Below are 10,232 nucleotides of genomic sequence, written 5' to 3' on the forward strand. Positions count from 1 at the left end.
TGGCAGAGGCTGAACCACAAAGATCTGAATCTGTGGTCGGCAGAGGTCTCCCCAAGGGGAAAAAGACCGATCGAATTGTGGGGATCTCCGGTAGAGTCCTAGATGAGGACACTGGCGGGGGTTGGAAAGCCTCGGAAAGCTTGCTCCCAAGTAGTTTTATATTCACCCCCTCGCTTTTTTATGTTAGATCACTTGTGCACGATAATCACCTTCGTGTTCAAACGCTTTCTAGAACTCACATTTCTCAAATTCAAACTTTTCCCTCTACACATTTTTCAACCAAAGAACCCTCTAAATATCATTCAATTCTCAGGTTTTGCACATGGCATTGAATTATATTGCATCCTCCATTTTTAGGTGCCTTTATCTTTTTCTAACCGATATATTGACAGCATTAGAGGGCGGCGGTTGGCATGAAAAGTCCACAACCGCGCATGAACACTTTTTAGTACAAGAATCAATCAATTGCATGATGCCTGAAGAAAAAGGTTAAGATTGGGAAACATGGCATGCTGTTTATTTTGATAATTGGGTTTAATTTCAAGAAAGGGTATTTTGACAGTTTTTGCAAAAATTTTTTTTTAAATACTTTTCCCTTTTTTTCCCTTTTCATTTTGTCATGCAGACGATTAATTTGGGGTTGTTTCCTTTTTTAAACATTATCATTTTTTATTTAGAATCCTGCAAAAAAAACAAGAGATTCTATGGAGTAGTTGATTTTATGTTTTTTGCATAGCAGTTTTTGACTAAATGCGGGGCGTGTTAGTCTTTTGCATTTTCCCCCTTTTTTGCAATTTTTTTAGATTTTAGTAACTACTGTAATTTAAGACTGAGGTTCATTTTATTCTCCCCTATTTTTTTTTCCATTACTAATACTACTACTTTTATGATGGGATCATTCTTCATTTATAATACTCTCACCATTTCTTGTTAAAAACCCTATCACTTCCCAAAAATTTATATAATACACTAACCATTTTTTTTTTAAAACACATTTCACTTGTAAAAATTTTTGTTGTATAATACCCCACTGTTTATTATTATAACTTGTATCACTCCCAAATAAAAATATTGTTTGTGGTTGGGGAAATACTTGACCTCCTTTATTGAGGATCAAATATAAGGAACCAGGATCATATTTCTCGTCCTACAATTAGTTTGTAGACTCCCGACACAATCTGGGGGGATCGACGAGGTTTGACTACGGAAGGGATATGAACAACAGACTTGTGAGATAATGAGAAGTGTTTAACGAAGAGTTTCAGTGGGCCGCTAAGTTCCCAAAAAAAGGGGGGGGTGGTTTCAGGGTGCTCGAAAAACCCCCGCTTTTCACCTAAACCAAACGGGCACCTAGGCATGTACAGGATGTTCTAAATATGGGGGGAATAAAAAGCATGCCCAAAATTTAAATTGACTGTTTTAATTGGTGTTTAACCCTTAAGATTTTTGGAATGATTTATTAAAAAAAAAAAAGATAATGTTAAGCCAGTTTGTACACTTACATATTCTGATTTATTTGCTGCCTCTACTTGATTTTCTGGCTATCCAGGTGGCAAAACTCAAAGGGACTTAAACACAAACAGAATTGTATAGCGAACAAGATCAGTTTATTCAACAACGCATTTTTGAAGGAATACAGCAACTGGAGTGCATCCTTTCTGCTTCTACTTGGTTTAGTTGCTAGTTCTTGTTTCTTTTCATCTCCCTTGTGCAACCAACCCTGCGTAATGAGGAGTAGAAAACAGATGTTCAGTGAATATAAAGCTTGATGAAGTCAGGGGCACGAGAACAGTACATGACAATGGAAGAACTGTAAGCCATAAAGAATCGAACATTTAACCATCAAAGGGAGAGATGAAGGGATCTCAGTCAACAAAAGAAATGTTTAGTGAAGATGACATTAACTAAACTCATTAGCCAGATTACAAAGTGAAAGATATTATCGGGTCATTGTTTAAGAAATCCATTTCTCATTTCTCAACTTCAACAGCAAATGCCAAATAGTACCAAATGATCATGAGTTTGCGCAGGTGTTTTATGATTGAATAAACTCACAGCCAAGGATATGATTCGGGCATCAACTTGAAATAACTACACAGTATAACCCTTCTTTAATTTTCCCCTTCTCATTTCTGATCCCATGTTACTCTACACTAAAAGCTAGAAACATTCAAATAACCAATTACTCTTCGTATAATCAAAAGACAATCAAGTAATTTAAAGACATCAGCAGAAGGTGGAGAACCACTTAAAATAATCACATAAATTCAATCAACCTCCTACTCTAGAATCAAACAACTGACAATGGAAATATGGTGGTGCAGAATATAAACTTCAAAAACTACATAAATTTATTGAACATCACATATACTTCACAACCTAATAGTAATAGCATAAAACATAATACCTACTTTTCAGAAAATTAGCTCCATTAAAAATCAACCCTAAGAATCCTGCAGAGCACTACAAGGCCGATTCCAAAATTCCAATATATTGATCAACCAAATCGTTCTGTATATGTTGGCTATAAAATCACAAAATAGGATTCTCCAAATACCACTTCCAGTCAAGGAAAATCTCGAACAAGCTATTATCATACAGATCCAGCAACTAAATCCTAAAACGGAAACAAATTATTCGATTTTCTCTTCGCATAAAGAACAGAAAATTAAATAATTTTCTTCGAGGAAACCCACAATACCACACAAAGTGGGTCAATTTTCAATAAACGCAGGCCAAAATGCATTACAATTCAAATATCGAAACCCTAAAAATGAAAATCTTACGTTATCAACGAAGATGAGATCTGCGACCATTACAGTGCCGATTACTCCGGCGATGATCGAGGTCGGGCCAGTAAGCAGACTCCACTTTCTGTAGATCATTTTTTCCTCTCTCTAGTTTCCGTCTAGTCCTCGAGCTGTGGATAATGGAAAGCTTATGTTCTGTTGCAAATGGAGAAACAGCTTGTAAGGATTAGGATCCTAATTTGCTGAAAATATAATACACAATTGGGTACGGGCCTTGAATTGGCCCAAATTGCAACGCCCAAATATACATGTCTGAAAATGATGAAGGAGATAGTAATTTACTCAAATAATAATTACTCACTATAAAAATTCATCTTATTTTGCCACCTAGATCCGTTACAATTACTCCATTTTCAATTTATAAATATTACTCCCTTACTTTTGATACCTATAGCCTATAGGTGTTGTGTTGTTCACTTCATTACATAAGAAATAGTGTAATCAAGATAAAGATAAAATTTACATACTCCACATCAAATTATTTTCATTAGAATTGTATATCACAAAATCTCAAAATTTACATATTTAATCCACAAGTAAAATTTAAAAATGTTAAAAGTTCACGTATTTAAATAAAATAACTCTTTTAAAATGCTTAAAAGTGAGATAGGAGTATTTATTTACAGGCGTTGGCACTATCATATCTAAATCATTACTCAATGTCAACGGTCTGCGAATCCAAATGATATTTATAATCCTTGTTAGTTGTTAGGTCGTAATTAAATGAGGCCAACGCTGCAATTGCATTTATTACTTATTAATAGAAATATGCGTTCATACCAACTACCATGAACAGTGATTTTCTATATCTCTAATTACTAAGATATTCGAAAAAAAGTTTTAAAAATTCCTTTTTCGATTATTTTTTTTTAAAAATATTTTAAACAAATCTTAACTCCTCACGTGTCAAATATTTGAATTTAATTCCATCTCATATAACATAATAATTTTTATTAATAATAATAATAATTTTGTTAATATACACTTATACTTATTGTTTGTTTAGAGTTCCTTGTATATAACTATATATATAGAGAATTGAGAAACTAAATTTTGCAAACAAGAAAGAATAAAAAAAGATGAGTGTGAAGGTGTGTGTGACTGGAGGTGCTGGCTACATTGCCTCTTTTCTCATCAAGCATCTTTTAGAGAGAGGCTACACTGTTCACGCCACTCTTCGAAGTCTAAGTATGTTTTCGAATTTTAATTATTTTTTTCTTAAAATTATACTTAATCCTTGCATCTACTATACTAAATTTCTATAATTTTGATTTGCAGATGATGATTCGAAAGTGGGACTACTAAAAGGCCTTGATCATGCAGAAACAAGTTTGAAATTATTTGAAGGCGATATATATAATCCAACTGATTTTGCAGCTGCAATTGATGGATGTGAGTTTGTGTTTCACATAGCTACGCCGATGCAGCATCACAAAGGCAGTCAGGTTTAATTTTAATCCAATTCGATTTTGTCACATTTTATTTTTGTATTGCACAAATACATTAATTTTATTATTCTTGATTTTTTGTTATGTAAACTAGTACAAGGATACTGGTGAGGCTGCAGTGGCTGGAGTGAAGATCATAGCTGAAAGCTGCATCAAATCGAAATCGGTGAAGAAACTCATCTACACCGCTGCTATGGCCGTCGCCCTTAAAGCGCGCCTCCGGCTACAAAGATGTCATGGACAGACTTGTTGGTCTCCTCTTGATCTCCCCTATGAAATGTACTTTGTAAGTACAAAATCTAGATGCTACTGAGTCCTTTTTATGTCACACCTTAAAACACATTAATTTAGAAATTTACGAATATACCCTTTTACCCTCAAATGTGTTGTCTAGAATCTAAATTCAAAATTTTATGCACATGAAAAACTAATGAAATTGTTTTCATTTTGGGAAAGGATTATATAAACTCGAAGACATTGAGAAAGTTGTGTTGAGCTACAATGGTCTAGGGATCGATGTGGTGAGTCTCGCGTGTGGGCTCGTTGGAGGCGAAACGATCCAGCCTTTCCTCTCCTCGAGCATTACCGTGCTTATAGCACAAGTCATGAATGATGCCACATTGTACAAAGGTTTGAGAGAATTGGAAGATTTGGATTCCAAGGTTCCAATTGCACACTCACAAGATGTGATTGAAGCACACTTTTTTGCAATGGAAAATTCAAACATGAATGGCAGATTCCTTGTTGCTAGTGCTTTCTTGAAATCAGCAGAAATTGCATCTCTCATTCACAAACATTTTCCAAACATCAATATCCCACCTGAGTAAGCTATATGCATAATTTTTTTTTTCTGAAAATAATTTTCATTTATATATATTTTTTAATATTATTTAATATTTCAGATTGATTGAAGATACAAAGAGAGACTAAATGGGGCTCAAGAAAGCTACAGGAATTGGGATTCGATTACAAATGTGATGCTGACAAGATAATCTCTGACAGTATTGTTTGTGCTAAGAAATTTGGCAATGTGGTTTGATTATTAATGTTGTTGGTCATAATTTAAATTCACCAATTAAATAAATGTATCTTGGCTATAAAAGACCTAGTGTATGTCTCTTTTTATTGTATTTGTGCCTTTTAAAATTTGTGTTTGTTGTGTCTTGCAATATTAAATAGTCTACTAGTATGTTGTTTACTGATTGTATCTTCATTTTTATCTTTCAGTTATTGTTTCTTCTATACTAGTAGTACAATATTAAACACTACTTAACTAAGTTAATTGGTTGGTGAGGAAAATAAAAAAATACTGTAAACAATAACAAACAAGTTGAATTAATCCGAGATCTGACATAGGGTTCGTCACATACAAAAATTATTGCAATAAAAAATACAATTTTCTTTTTTCAATGTAGTTAAGTCAATGGTATCCCTATATACTCACATAAATATTCCAACGCTCTTTGTATATATGATTGGGAAGATATATAGTGAATTGTTCCTCCCTATAGTCTCAACGCGACGTTGATCCCAGTTATTTCACGGTCATATTTAGTATTCGAGTTTGCCTCAATTTGCTACCGTGAGAATTAGCGAAGAAAAGGGAGATCGATGAAGAGGAGTGTGAAGGTGTGGGGACCGGAGGTGCAGGCTACTTAGCCTCTTTTCTCATCAAGACTCTTCTTGAGAGAGGCTACAGTTCATGCCACTTTAAGAAGTCTAGGTATATATATATATGCTTCAAAAATATTATCTTTATGATTTATTCTTTAATTTTTCGATTGGTTTAAAGGCGATGCTACGAAGGTGGAGCTGCTAAAAGGACTTGCTCATGCCGAGACAAGATTGAAACCGTTTGAAGCTGATATATACAATCCAACTGATTTCGAAGATGCAATTCAAGGCTGCAGTTTTGTGTTTCACTTAGCCATGCCTATGTTGCACTATTCGAATAGTTCTAAGGTTACAAATTTGAATTTTTTTTATGTAAATCTAACTTACTAGTAATATTTTTCGTTTCATCTATAGCGAGGTGATTCATCATTTCATCAACGGATTATGTTTTCTTTTGTTTTAGTACAAGAATACTAGTGAGGGGGGAGTGGATGCGGTGAAGATCATAACTGAGAGTTGCATTAGATCGAACACGGTGAAGAGGCTAATCTACACTGTTTCCCATTATGGCGGCGTCACCTCTAAGGTGACGCCGCACGAGGACGTTGTGGACAGACTTGTTGGACTCCTCTCAATCTCTCCTACCAAATGTACTCTGTATGTAGTCTTTCTTAAATTATTCGCAACCACTACTTATGGATGGTGGATTGGGGGTGCTCGACCCCCCCCAATCAGCACATTTTTATTTATTTATTACTGTTTTCATGTTATGACAGGACTATATAAGCTCAAGACCCAGTCAGAGAAAGAGGTGGCACGGTACAATGGGAAAGGGATAGAAGTGGTGAGCCTTGCCTGTGGCTGTTGGAGGTGAAACACGCAATGTTTCACCTTGCGAGCATGGCTGTGCTGATTGCACAGGCCATGGATGATGGGACATTGTACAAAGGCTTGAGATGTGTGGAGGATTTGCTGTCCAAAGTGCCAATTGCACACATAGTGGATGTGACTGAAGCACACATTTTTGCAATGGAGAATTCAGACATCAATGGCAGATTTCTTGTTGCTAATGCTTTCCTCAAATCAGCTGAGATTGCATCTCTCATTCAGAAACTTCATCCAGACATAACCATCCCACCAACGTAAGATTAAGTCATCTCAAAAATTTTATTTTCAATATTGAAAATTATGGGATCCTTTATTTTTTCAAGAAAATAAGTACTGTTGCTTTTGATTTAGGTTTGTTGAAGATACAAAAGGGAGACCAAATGGGTTCAAGAAAGCTGCAAGATTTGGGATTCCAATACAAATATGATGCAGACAAGATAAAATATGACAGCATTGTTTGTGCCAAGAGACTAGGCAACATTGTTTGAATTAAATACTATACTACTTTGTCTGTAATTTCATTTGATCAAATTCAAATGGGAATAATTTATTTGAATTCACAATGTTTAATCGAATTAGAACCTCCTCTAAAATCAAATTACAAAGCATCAATCTTGATTCAAGACTATCAGCAACTCTAGGCTCAAACAAACAGGACTAAAACCTAAAGTATATTACATTTTGTAAATAAAAATGTGGGAGTAGAAAGAAGCAAAAAAAAAAGTGATACTACAAGTTATTCTTGAAAATCTACCTAAGTTCTTGAAAAAATTCTTTTTGGTCGGCATCATCTCTTGAAGATGCTGGCTAGGATCACTACAATTTCAACTGCATAGTGAGGAGATCTCTAGAAGAATTCGAGGGCGTCTAGGAAGTCATGAGAGTGAAATCCACTGCACCAATGGTGATATCAATATCTCCCAATGAGAAATCTGTGACTGGTGTTGGATTTGAGATGATCTCACCGAAATCTGATTCCGAGCTCTGCAAGCTGTGGCCAATGCCAAAATCATCCACAAGGCATGGCGATGGCGAGAAGTAGGATTCAGAGGTGGCTGGGGAAAGGAACAAGGGGGAGTAGCTCGTTGTGATGAACCTATTAGGCTCTGAGAAGAACTGAGGTTCCACATTTTCACACTCAATTGGAGTGGAAGGGAAGGAGAAGCTTTGAAGATCCTCCTCCTCTTTGGAATCAATTAGATCCCGGTTCTCAGTTTTAACAAGGCTAGGCCCATTGCTAACGAGCACCGCTTGCTTGGAACACGTTAGGCTACCCTGTTCCTTCCTTTCCTTGCCCTGCCTGCAGCTGTGGTTCGCTCGGTATATGACCTCAATGACCGTCGGATCCTCATCTGCTCGCTGCACTTGCTTCGTTGCTAAGCACCCTTGCGTGTTGCGATGAGTGCATCTGTAATAAGCCCTGCAAAATCCATTCAAGCAAGAACATCAACATACATTCAGACAAAAAACAACTAAGGATGACTCCCTACTGCCTAGATTGATCAGCAATAAATGAAGGTAGCAAGTAAAACAATCACATCAAGTATATTCATGCATCTTGACAAAGCAAGTAGCTTTGATGAATTTAATGTCCTTTATTTTAATGCTGTGTGTAGGTCCAAATTTCTGCTAAACTAAGCAAGTGGCAAATTCAAAACAACAGAACCACCACCAACTTGCCTAATTTTCAGTACAAAAGAATTAAATGATTTAGGTTGTCTGTGTTGGTGGCAAATTTAAAACAACAAAGCATCAACTTGCTGATTTTCACTACAAAATAATTCAGCTATAGATGCAATTAGGTAACACCTTTCCTCATTGATGAAAAAGTCAGATCAAATCACACCACTAAAACATGTCCAAAATGACTTCATCTCATCTAAAAATCACACATCCTCAAAGTCAAAACTTCCCCCCTTCCCCACAAAAAAATCCTTCACCTCTAACCTTGGATCACTCACAACATAAACCCATCCAAAAGTGACTTCACCATCAAAAAACACACCTCCTCAAATTCAAATCCAAGGAAAAAAATCAATAAAATTATCAAAACTTCATATCTAACCTTGGATGAGTAGCCCCCAAAATATCTTTCTGCCCATATTTCCTCCAATTATAGCCATCATCAAGCTGGGCTTCACCCCCTGCCCCAGAACAAACACGCACGTGCTTACTCCATCTAGGCATAGTCTTCCTACATTAGCAACAAAATTCAATCACACAATCCTTCAACAACCTTAATCAAAAGACTGAAACTTGCAATAATCAAAAGCTAAAAAAAAAAAGTTAGTTACCTTTTCTTGGAGCTGTGATCAGACCCTTCGCTTCTTGGAGAGCCCTCAATCGAAATCGACGGCTCAGATAGCTTCCCAACAGCAATCTTTGGAGAGGCGCCGTTTCCAATCAGAGCAAGAAGCGTCATTGCATTCTCGTATCGAGGAGAGAATGCTCTCCAACAAAACATCGCAAGCCTCTGTTGAAGCCGTGGAGGGGTCAAGCTGCCTCTTCAGCTCATTCGCGAGCTTCTTCCCTCACTTAACACAGTTATTACACTCTTCTTCTCCGGAACTCCAGCCTTCTCCATTTCGAAACAGAAGAGAAAAAATCAAGTCTTTCGTTTTTGGGGCTGGATTCAAGAAAAGATGGGTTTTAAGATTGCTGAGTGTTGAAGATCATAATGCAAACTGGGTTTTAATCTACTTCGAAAAGGGGTTGTGAAATCTTTGTAAAGGTTTGATCTTGATCAAGAATTTTGGACGTGGAGAGAGGGAGATGGTGAAGTTTTTGTTGTGTTTTAGTGATGATGGAGTGAGGAAAGAGAGGCTGAATGGATGTGATTATAAAGGGGGAAAATTGTTATGAAAAAGTATGTGAAAAAGAAAATATTATTGAGTGGCAAAAGGTACATGGATTTTTGTTTTTAATGTTGATTATTATAATGATATAATGTGGAAGGAGTAGAATTAGATATCAAGATTGTAGCTGACCGTTTCAAAGGGTGGCCACACACTATTGCAGCCCATTAGAACATCTCCAATCTAAATAGCCAATAAATGTAACCATTCTCTCTTCCCGCTACATCGCAATCTAAAAATTCACATATCATATCAGATTTAGTCCAGTCATAGCGCCAACAATAAAAATAATTCAAAATATACTACATTTCTGAATTAAAATCACGATTAAATTACGAATTAAATTTACGAGACATATACGAGAAAATTCATTAATTTTATTTAAATAAAAAAGTACATTAACTAAAAATCAAAAAAATTACATAATAAAATCTAAGCTACCACACGACAAGCCACCGCCCCACTCTACTCCTCACTAATTTATTAAAAAATACATTAAAAAATGTTAGTATGCCTTGAATCAGTATAGTTTGCCACTAGTAACGGGGGACATGTTTCGTTTTAGGTCTTAATTTTGTATTGGGCTAGTTGTTGTTGTCCATCGCTAGATGTTGCTC

At 35.9% G+C, this 10,232-nt stretch overlaps 1 long non-coding RNA gene and 3 pseudogenes across 1 annotated transcript; 2 read left to right on the forward strand and 2 right to left on the reverse strand.

The window, feature by feature from the left end:
• Positions 1–1,569: 1,569 nt before the first annotated feature.
• Positions 1,570–3,055, reverse strand: LOC125199013. Its single transcript, XR_007172498.1, has 2 exons — positions 2,787–3,055; positions 1,570–1,720 (listed from the first exon to the last, which is right to left on the reverse strand). It is a non-coding gene; the product is annotated as an uncharacterized LOC125199013 (long non-coding RNA).
• An 833-nt stretch (positions 3,056–3,888) lies between these two features.
• LOC125198999 lies at positions 3,889–5,388 on the forward strand (annotated as a pseudogene).
• A 58-nt stretch (positions 5,389–5,446) lies between these two features.
• On the forward strand, positions 5,447–7,340 carry LOC125199009 (annotated as a pseudogene).
• Positions 7,266–9,587, reverse strand: LOC125199003 (annotated as a pseudogene).
• Between the last annotated feature and the right edge of the window lie 645 nt (positions 9,588–10,232).

This window comes from Salvia hispanica, unplaced genomic scaffold (assembly GCF_023119035.1).
Source record: "Salvia hispanica cultivar TCC Black 2014 unplaced genomic scaffold, UniMelb_Shisp_WGS_1.0 HiC_scaffold_349, whole genome shotgun sequence".
Taxonomy (NCBI): Eukaryota; Viridiplantae; Streptophyta; class Magnoliopsida; order Lamiales; family Lamiaceae; genus Salvia; species Salvia hispanica.